Source organism: Phaseolus vulgaris, chromosome 11, assembly GCF_000499845.2.
Source record: "Phaseolus vulgaris cultivar G19833 chromosome 11, P. vulgaris v2.0, whole genome shotgun sequence".
In the NCBI taxonomy this organism is placed as follows: Eukaryota; Viridiplantae; Streptophyta; class Magnoliopsida; order Fabales; family Fabaceae; genus Phaseolus; species Phaseolus vulgaris.
In genome coordinates, this window is record NC_023749.2 from 51,197,796 (window position 1) to 51,208,079 (window position 10,284).

A 10,284-nucleotide genomic window follows, 5' to 3' on the forward strand; every position below is an offset into this window, starting at 1 on the left:
TTATGTGAAACTGTTTGATTTTTTTCGTGGGAGAATACTCATCCGTTTGACCTGAAATTTGTCGCGTTTTTCCCCAATTTCAGTGGAGATTCTTACGTGGAATTTCAGGAAAAAACTATTTCGGGAGAACTTTTTAAAAAATTTTGCGCAAACCAAGCTATCATTTACCAAACTTTGTGAAATTTCGCCCTACTTTCGACAATTTTTATTCTGCGTCCGTATTGCGCTGAAAAAAAATTCCCACACATACTTTCATATGTCTTTTGCACCCAGGTAAGGAAGCACGTCTATAAACGAATTACAAAAAGAAGATATGGGGAAGAAAAGCTAGGACGTTTTGTTTTCGCAAAAGCAGTTTTGTTCACTCACGTTCTAGGATTGACTACGCCTTACTCCTTGGGTGTTTTGCTATGAATATTTTATCAAACGTTCGTCACTGTGTCTATTGAGTTTTGGCTGAGATTTCAGGCCCAGATTCGTCCCACAAGATTGACAATTAATTTTTTCTTGATCATTTTCAGGGCTAAAACGTTAGGTTCATTTGTGTGTTAAACTGTTAGATTTTTTTAAGGTGAATACTCATCCGTTTGACCTTAAATTTGTCGTGTTTTGTCTCGAAGTCAGTGGAGATTCTTACATGGAATTTCAGGAAAAAAAATGTTTCGGGAGAATTTTTTAGAAATTTTCGCGCAAACAAAGGCTATCGTCCACCAAAACTTGTGAAATTTCGCCCTACTTTCTGCATTATTTATTCTGTGTATGTATTGCACTGAAAAAATTCACACAAGTACTTTCATATGTTGTTTGCACCTAGGGAAGGAGGCACTTTCAAAAACGAATCACAAAAAGGAGATACGGGGAAGGAAATCCAGGACATTTAGTTTTCGGAAAACTAGTTTTGTTCACTCTCGGTTTGGGACTTACTACGCCTTACTCCTTGGATGTTTTGCTATGAATATTTTACTAGATGTTCGTCATTATGTCTATTGAGTCTTGGCTGAGATTTGAGCCCCAGATTCGTCACACAAGATTGGGAATAAATTTTTTATTGATCACTGCCAGGGGTGAAAGAAAGGTTCGTTTGTGTGTGAAACTGTTTGATTTTTTTCGTGGGTGAAGAATCATCCGTTGACATGAAATTTGTCGCCTTTTGTCCCGAATCCAGTGGAGACTCTTACTTGGAATTTTTGGAAAAAACTATTTTGGATGAATTTTGTAAAAAATTTTGTGCAAACCAAGGCGAGGTGAAATTTCGCCCTACTTTTTGAATTTTTATTTTGCATACGTAATGCGCTGAAAAAATTCATATAAGTATTTTCATATGTTATTTGCACCAAGTAAGGAGGCACGTTCATAAACGATTCACGAAAAGGAGATACGAGGGAGAAAATCTAGGACAATTTGTTTTTTGAAAACCAGTTTTGTTAACTCTCGGTCTGGGACTGACTACGCCTTACTCCTTGGTTGTTTTGGTCTGAAATTTTTACCAGACATTCTTCACTATGTCTATTGTGTTTTGGTTGAGATTTGAGCCCTAGATTCGTCCCACCAGATTCGCAATAAATTGTTTATTGATCATTGCCAGGACTGAAAGGAAGGTTCGTTTGTGTGTGAAACTATTCAATTTTTTTAGTGGGTGAATACTCATCCGTTTAACCTGAAATTGGTCGCGTTTTGTCCCGAATTCAGTGCAGATTCTTACTTGGAATTTCAGGAAAAAACAATTTTGGGAGAGTTTTTTAGAAATTTTCGCGCAATCCAAGGCTAACCTCTAGCAAAACTAGTGAAATTTCGCCCTACTTTATGCAATTTTTATTTTGCATCCGTATTTTGTTGAAAAAATTAACTAAAGTATTTACATATGTTGTCACTTTTTGTCCCGAATTCAGTGGAGATTTTTACGTGAAATTTCAGTAAAAAGTTATTTCACGAGAATTTTTCAGAAATTTTCGTGTAAACCAAAGCTATCCTATACCAAAACTTGTGAAATTTCGCCCTACTTTCTACAATTTTTATTATGTGTCCGTATTGTGGTGAAAAAATTAATAAAAGTACTTTCATATGTAGTTAGCACCCATGTAAGGAGGCACGTCCATAAACAAATCACAAAAAGGAGATACGGGGAAGAAAAGCCAAAACAGTTTTGTTCACTCTCAGTCTGTAATTTACTACACCTTACTCCTTGGGTCTTTTGCTATGAAATTTTTACCATACGTTCTTGAATGTGTCTATTATATTTTGGTTGAGATTTGAGCCCCAGATTCATCCTACAAGATTGGCAATATATTTTGTATTGATCACTGCCAGAGTTGAAAGGAAGGTTTGTTTGTGTGTGAAACTGTTTGATTTTTTTCGTTGGTGAATACTCATCCGTTTGACCTGAAATTTCTTGTGTGTTGTCCCAAATTTAGTGGAGATTGTTACATGGAATTTGAGGAAAAAACAACTTCGGGAAATGTTTTTAGAAATTTTCGCGCAAACCAAGGCTATCCTCTACCAAAACTTGTGGAATGTCACCTTACTTTATGCATTTTTATTCTGCGTCCGTAATGCATTAAAAAAAATTCACACAAGAACTTTCATATGTTGTTTGCATCTAGGTTAGGAGGCACGCCCATAAACGAATCACAAAAAGGAGATACGGGGAAAAAAAGCCAGGACGTTTTGTTTTCGGAAACCTAGTTTTGTTATGAATATTTTACCCGACGTTCGACACTATGTCTATTGATTTTTGGCTGAGACTTGAGCCTCAGATTCATTCCACAAGATTGGCAGTAATTTTTTTATTGATCACTGCCAGGGCTTAAAGGAAGGTTCGTTTGTGTGTGAAACTGTTTGATTTTTTTCATGGGTGAATACTCATCCGTTTGACTTGAAATTTATCGCGTTTTGTCCCGAATTTATTGGAGATTCTTACGTGGAATTTCAGGAAAAATCTATTTCAGGAGAAATATTTAGAAATTTCCCCCCAAAGCAAGGCTATCCTCTACCAAAACTTGTGAAATTTCGCTCGACTTTCTAAATTATTTATTTTGCATCCGTATTGAGCTGAAAAAAATTCACACAAGTAATTTCATATGTTGTTTGTGTAAGAAAAGATAGCTTTAAACTAGAGGAGGGGTGAATTGTTTAAAGAGGGTTTTCGCAAACTTTTCAAAATTAGAATGAATTTATCTCAGGAAACAATTGATTCAGAAATTCAGTTAGCGAAAACAGCAAGCAAAAGCTGTAGTACCAGAAAAACAATCGGTTGTTTCGTGGAAACAATTGGTTGTTTATACCAGTAAACAACAAAATAAACTGAATTTAAAGAGTTAGAGATAGAGAGATTGTACACAGTTGTTTATACTGGTTCACTCCAAACCAGAGCTACATCCAGTCTTCTCAGAAACCCTGAGGAAATCCACTAAGCAATCACACCTTGATCACTTACACAACAACCAAGAGAATGACCTTGAACACCTCAAGAAACACACTCTCCTTGGTCAACACACCAACACTAAGATTGCTGATCTTGATCCCCTCAAGAACACACAGCCAATCTCAACAAACACAAACAAATGTTTGTTCAACAGAGTACAAGGATTACACTTGTTACAAAAGATAATATGAAATCAATACAAGTAGAATCCTATTCCATACACTTTGATCAATCACAAACTCTTAGCAATCTCAGCTCTTTGAAAAACTCTCTTAGAAAAACAACTTGTAAAAGATTCTTAAATCTCAAATCTATTTTTATGAATATATTCAAAGATGTAGTTTGTTATCAAATCTTAACAAACTTTTAAATTGCATTAAAAGATTGGTCAAAGCATTTAATGACTGGAGCGTAAGCAGTTAAATCATTTAAAGCTCAGTCAAACAGAAAACAATTTTTCTGTTATGGTCCCAAACAAACAATCGGTTGTTTCCTCGAATGAATCGGTTGTTTTAGTACTTAACGGTTCAACCATTTAAAAACAGTTTTCAATCTTTTCCTCTAAACACCTAAGTATAAACAATCGGTTGTTTCGATAAAACAATCAGTTGTTTTAACTTAGTTTGAAAACATTTTACTTTCACAAAGATTGAGAATGCTAATACTTTAGATTTAATCAAAGGGTGGATTACAACATATAAACTACCCATAACTAAGATAAACCAACACAACAACATCAAGCAAAGCAGAGGCTTCAACATCCTTCAAAGGATTTGGATTCTTACAAACTTGAACACCACTTGATTCAACAGTTTGCACCGAGGTAAGGAGGTACATTCATAAACGAATGACAAAAAGGAGATACGGAGAATAAAAGCCAGGACGTTTTGTTTTTTGAAAACAAGTTTTGTTCACTCTCGGTCTAGGACTTACTACGCCTTAGTCCTTGGGTGTTTTAGTATGAAATTTTTATCAGATGTTTTTCACTGTGTGTATTGTGTTTTGGCTGAGATTTGAGTCCCATAATCATCCCACAAGAGTGACAATAATTTTTTTATTGATCACTGCCAGGGCTGAAAGGAAAGTTCGTTTGTGTGTGAAACTTTTTAATTTTTTTCGTGGGTGAATACTCATCCGTTTTGCCTGAAATTTATCGCGTTTTGTCTTAAATTCAGTTGAGATTCTTACGTGAATTTTCAGGAAAAAACTTTTTCGGGAGAATTTTTTAGAAATTTTTGCGCAAACCAAGGCTATCCTTTACCAAAATTGTGAAATTTCGCATTACTTTATGCATTTTTATTCTGTGTCCGTAATGCGCTGAAAAAATTCACACAAGTACTTTGATATGTTGTTTGCACTGAGGGAAGGAGGCACGTCCATAAACGAATCATAAAAAGGAGATACGGGGAAGAAAAGCCAGGACGTTTTGTTTTTGGAAAACCAGTTTTGTTCACTCTCGATCTGGGACTTACTACGCCTTACTCCTTGGGTGTTTTGCTCTGAAATTTTTACCAGACGTTCTTGACTGTGTCTATTGTGGTTTGGCTGAGATTTGAGCCCCAGTTTCGTCCCACAAGATTGACAATAAATTTTTTATTGATAACTTGAAGGGCTGAAAGGAAGGTTCGTTTGTGTGTGAAACTGTTTCATTTTTTTCGTGGGTAAATACTCATCCGTTTGACCTGAAATTTGTCGTGTTTTGTCCCGAATTAGTGGAGATTCTTACGTGGAATTTCAAGAAAAAATTATTTCACAATAATTTTTCAGAAATTTTCGTGTAAACCAAGGCTATCCTCTACCAAAACTTTTGAAATTTCTCCTTACTTTCTGAAATTTTTATTCTGCGTCCGTATTGCGCTGAAAAATTTCACACAAGTATTTTCATATGTTGTTTGCACCGAGGTAATGCGGCACGTTCATAAACGAATCACAAAAAGGAGATACGGGGAAGAAAGTCAGGATGTTTTGTTTTTGGAAAACTAGTTTTGTTCACTCTCGGTCTCGGATTTACTACGCCTTATTCCTTTGGTGTTTTGGTCTGAATTTTTTCCAGACGTTCTTGACTGTGTCTATTATGTTTTTCCTGAGATTTGAGCCCCAGATTCATACTACAAGATTGGCAAAAAAGTTTTTATTGATCACTGCCAGTGTTGTAAGGTAGGTTCGCTTGTGTGTGAAACTGTTTGATTTTTTTCGTTGGTGAATACTCATCCGTTTGACCTGAAATTTGTCAAGTTTTGCCCTGAATTCAATGGTGATTCTTACGTGGAATTTCAGGAAAAAACTATTTTGTAGAAATTTTCGTGCAAAACTTTGTTCTTGATTGTGTCCATTCTACCAAAACTTTGAAATTTCGCCCTACTTTCTGAAATTTTAATTCTAAGTACGTATTGGACTGAAAAAATTCACACAAGTACTTTCATATGTTGTTTGCACCCAGGTAAGGAGGCACGTCCATAAACGAATCTCAAAAAGGAGATACGGGGAAGAAAAGCCAGGACGTTTTGTTTTTGGAAAACCAGTTTTGTTCACTCTCTATCTGGGACTTACTATGCCTTATTGCTTGAGTGTTTTGGTCTGAAATTTTTACTAGACGTTCTTGACTGTGTCTAATTTGTTTTGCCTTAGATTTGAGCCCCAGATTCTTCCTACAAGATTCACAATAAATTTCTTATTGATCATTGCCAGGGCTGAAGGAAGGTTCGTTTGTGTGTGAAACTGTTTGATTTTTTCGTGGGTGAAGAATACTCATCTGTTTGACTTGAAATTTGTCGGTTTTTATCCCGAATTCAGTGGAGATTCTTATGTGCAATTTTAGGAAAAAATTATTTCACGAGAATTTTTTAGAAATTTTCGTGTAAACCAAGGCTATCCTCTACCAAAACTTGAAATTTCGCCGTACTTTATGCAAGTTTTATTCTGTGTCGGGATTGCACTGAAAAAAATCACACAAGTACTTTCATATGTTGTTTGCACCCAGGTAAGGAGGCATGTCCATTAACGAATCACAAAAAGGAGATACGGGAAAGAAAAGGTAGGACATTTTGTTTTCAGAAAACCAGTTTTGTTCACTCTCGGTCTGGGACTTTCTAGACCTTACTCCTTGGGTGTTTTGATCTGAAATTTTTACCTCACATTTGTTACTGTGGCTATTGAGTTTTGGCTGAGATTTCTGTCCCAGATTCGTCCCACAAGATTGACCATAAATGTTTTATTAATCACTCCCAGAGCTTAAAGGAAGGTTCGTTTGTCTGTGAAACTGTTTGATTTTTTTCATCGGTTTATACTCATCCGTTTAACTTGAAATTTGTCGAGTTTTGTCCCAAATTCAGTCAATATTCTTACGTGGAGTTTCAATAAAAAACTATTTGCGGACAATTTTTCAAAAATTTTGTGCAAACCAAGGTTATCCTTTACCAAAACTTGTGAAATTCAGCCCTACTTTATGCAAAAAAAAATTTAGCCCATATTGCATAGAAAAATTCACACAGGTACTTTAATATGTTGTTTGCACCCAGGTAAAGAGGCACGTCCATCAACAAATCAGAAAAAGAACATACGGGGTAGAAAATCCAGGACTTTTTCTTTTCGAAAAACCAGTTTTGTTCACTCTCGATCTGGGACTTACTACACCTTACTCCTTGGGTATTTTGGTCTGAAATTTTTACCAGACATTCGTCATGGTGTCTATTGAGTTTTGGCTGACATTTTAACCCCAGATTCGTCCCAAAAAATTGGCAATAAATTTTTTATTCATCAATGTCATGTCTATAAGGAAGGTTCATTTTTGTGTGAAACTGTTTGATTTTTTTCATAGCCGAATACTCATTCGTTTGACCTGAAATTTGTCACGTTTTGTCCCATATTTAGTTAAGATTCTTACGTGGAATTTCAGGAAAAAACTATTTCGGGAGAATTTTTCAGAAATTTTGTGCAAACCAAAGACTATTTCTCTACGAAAACTTGAGAAATTCGACCTTACTTTCTGCAAAAAAAAAATTTATGGGTTTGTATTGCACTGAAAAAAAATCACACAAGTACTTTCATTCGTTTTTAGCACCCAGGAAAGGAGGCACGTCCATATAGGAACCACAAAAAGAAGATACGGGCTAGAAAAACCAGAACGTTTTGTTTTCGTAAAACCAGTTTTGTTCACTCTCGATCTGTGACTTATTACGCCTTACTCCTTGTGTATTTTGGCCTGAAATTTTACCCAGACATTCGTCATTTTGTGTATTGAATTTTGGTTGAGATTTGAGCCCTAGATTTGTCTCATAAGATTGGCAATAAATTTTTTAATCATCACTGCGAGGGTTGAATGGATGGTTCGTTTGTGTGTGAAACTGTTTGATTTCTTTCCTATGTGAATACTCATCCGTTTTGCCTGAAATTTGTCGCGCTTTGTCCCAAATTCAATCGAGATTCTTACTTGGAATTTCATAAGAAAAAAAAACTATTTCGGGAGAATTTTTCAGAAATTTTGTGCAAACCAAGGCTTGTGAAATTTCGCCCTAGTTTCAACAATTTTTTTCTAGGTCCGTATTGCGCTGAAAAATTTACACAAGTACTTTCATATGTTATTTGCATCCAGGTAAGGAGGCATGTTTATAAACAAATCACAAAAAGAAGATACAGGGTAGAAAAGCCAGGATGTTTTGTTTCTGAAAAACCAGTTTTGTTCACTCTCGGTCTGGGACTTACTACGCCTTACTCCTTAGGTATTTTCGTATGAAATTTTTACCAGACATTTTTCATTTTGTCTATTGAGTTTTGGCTGAGATTTGAGCCCCAAATTCGTCCCACAAGATTGAAAATAAATTTTTTATTCATCACTGCCAAGGTTGAAAGGAAGGTTCTTTTGTGTTTGAAACTGTTTGATTTTTTTCCTACGTGAATACTCATCCGTTTGACCTAAAATTTGTTGCGTTTTGTTCCAAATTCAATCGAGATTCTAACGTGTAATTTTAGGAAAAAAACTATTTCTGGAGAATTTTTCAAAAATTTTGTGCAAAGCAAGGGTATCCTTTACTAAAACTTGTGAAATTCTGCCTTACATTTTGCAATTTTTTTCTTGGTCCGTATTTCCTTAAAAAAATGCACACAAGTACTTTCATATGTTGTTTGCACCCAGGTAAGGAGGCACATCCATAAAAAAATCACAAAAAGAAGATACGAGGTAGAAAAACCAAGACGTTTTGTTTTCGGAAAACCATTTTTGTTCGCTCTAGGTCTGAGACTTACTACGCCTTACTCGTTGGGTATTGTGGCCTCAAATTTCTACCAGACATGGGTCATTGTGTCTATTGAGTTTTGGCTGAAATTTGAGCCCCAGATTCATCTCATAAGATTGTAAAATAAATTTTTTATTCATCACTGCCAGTGCTAAAAGGAAGGTTCGTTTGTGTGTGAAACTGTTTGATTTTTTTCTAGGTGAAAACTCATTCGTTTGACCTGAAATTTGTTGCGGTTTCTCCTAAATTCAGTCGAGATTCTTACGTGGAATTTCAGGAATTTTGGGAGAATTTTTCTGAAATTTTGTGGAAACCAAGGCCATTTATCTTCTACCCAAAGTTGTGAAATTTCGCCCTACTTTTTGCAATTTTTTTCTAGGTCCGTATTGCTCTGAAAAATGCACACAAGTATTTTCATATGTTGTTTGCACCCAGGTAAGGAGAAACGTCCATAAAAAATCACAAAAAGAAGATACGGGGTAGTAAAGCCAAACCGTTTTGTTTTCGAAAAACCAGTTTTGTTCACTAGGTCTGGGACTTACTATGCCTTACTCCTTGGGTATTTTGAGCTGAAATTTTTACCAAACATTCGTCATTGTGTCTATTGAGTTTTACCTGATATTTGAGCCCAAATTCGTCCCACAAGATTGGCAATAAATTTTTCATTCATCACTGCTAGAGCTGAAAGGAATGTTCGTTTGTGTGGTAAACTGTTTGATTTTATTCCTAGTTGAATGCTCATCCGTTTGACCTGAAATTTGTGACGTTTTGTCCCAAATTCAGTCGAGATTCTTATGTGATATTTCAAGAAAAAAACTATTTTGGGAGAATTTTTTCTAAAATTTTGTGCAAACCAAGGTTATCCTCTATCAAAACTAGTTTTGTTCACTCTGGGTCTGGGGCTTACAATGCCTTACTCCTTGGATATTTTGGTCTAAAATTTTTACCAAACATTTGTCATTATATCTATTGAGTTTTTGCCGGGATTTGAGCCTTATATTCATCTAACATGATTGACAATAAATTGTAGAATCATGAAAAAAAAATTAATTACCGACGTATCTCATACCTCTAAATAATCATTTGAAAATTAGATAGAAAAATTCAAACCATGTTTTCTGTTTTATCTTAAGTGTCTCTCAATCTTTATATTTCACATCTCTTCATTCCCTTGCATAATTACTAACAGGAAGATGTTAGAATTGTAACACAAATGTTTTCTTTCTCTCACTTGTCACTGCCTCCACTTGCTTAATTGTGTTAAAAATAAGGTTGAAATTTCCTAGACCAATTTAGAAATGAATATAATTTAACATAACATAAAATCACTTTTCAGATATTTTACATTCTGATTACATTATATTATAAACAATTTAACTAAAATAACTTTTGCATCCTTCCACCTTTACTAAAGGCAGTGTTGACCACCAATTTTTTTTATTTTTTAATTTCACTCTTTGTTCAATATTTTTGTATAATTAGCCTTAAAAGATTGAAAACAAACTATTCGTTAGCACCCTCGATTTTATTTGATGTCAGCTTATCTATTACCTTTTCCTAAATAATTCATTTTCTTAACATAATATTAATTTCTATTTTCAGTATATTTTTTTTAAAATTGGTTTTAACTAT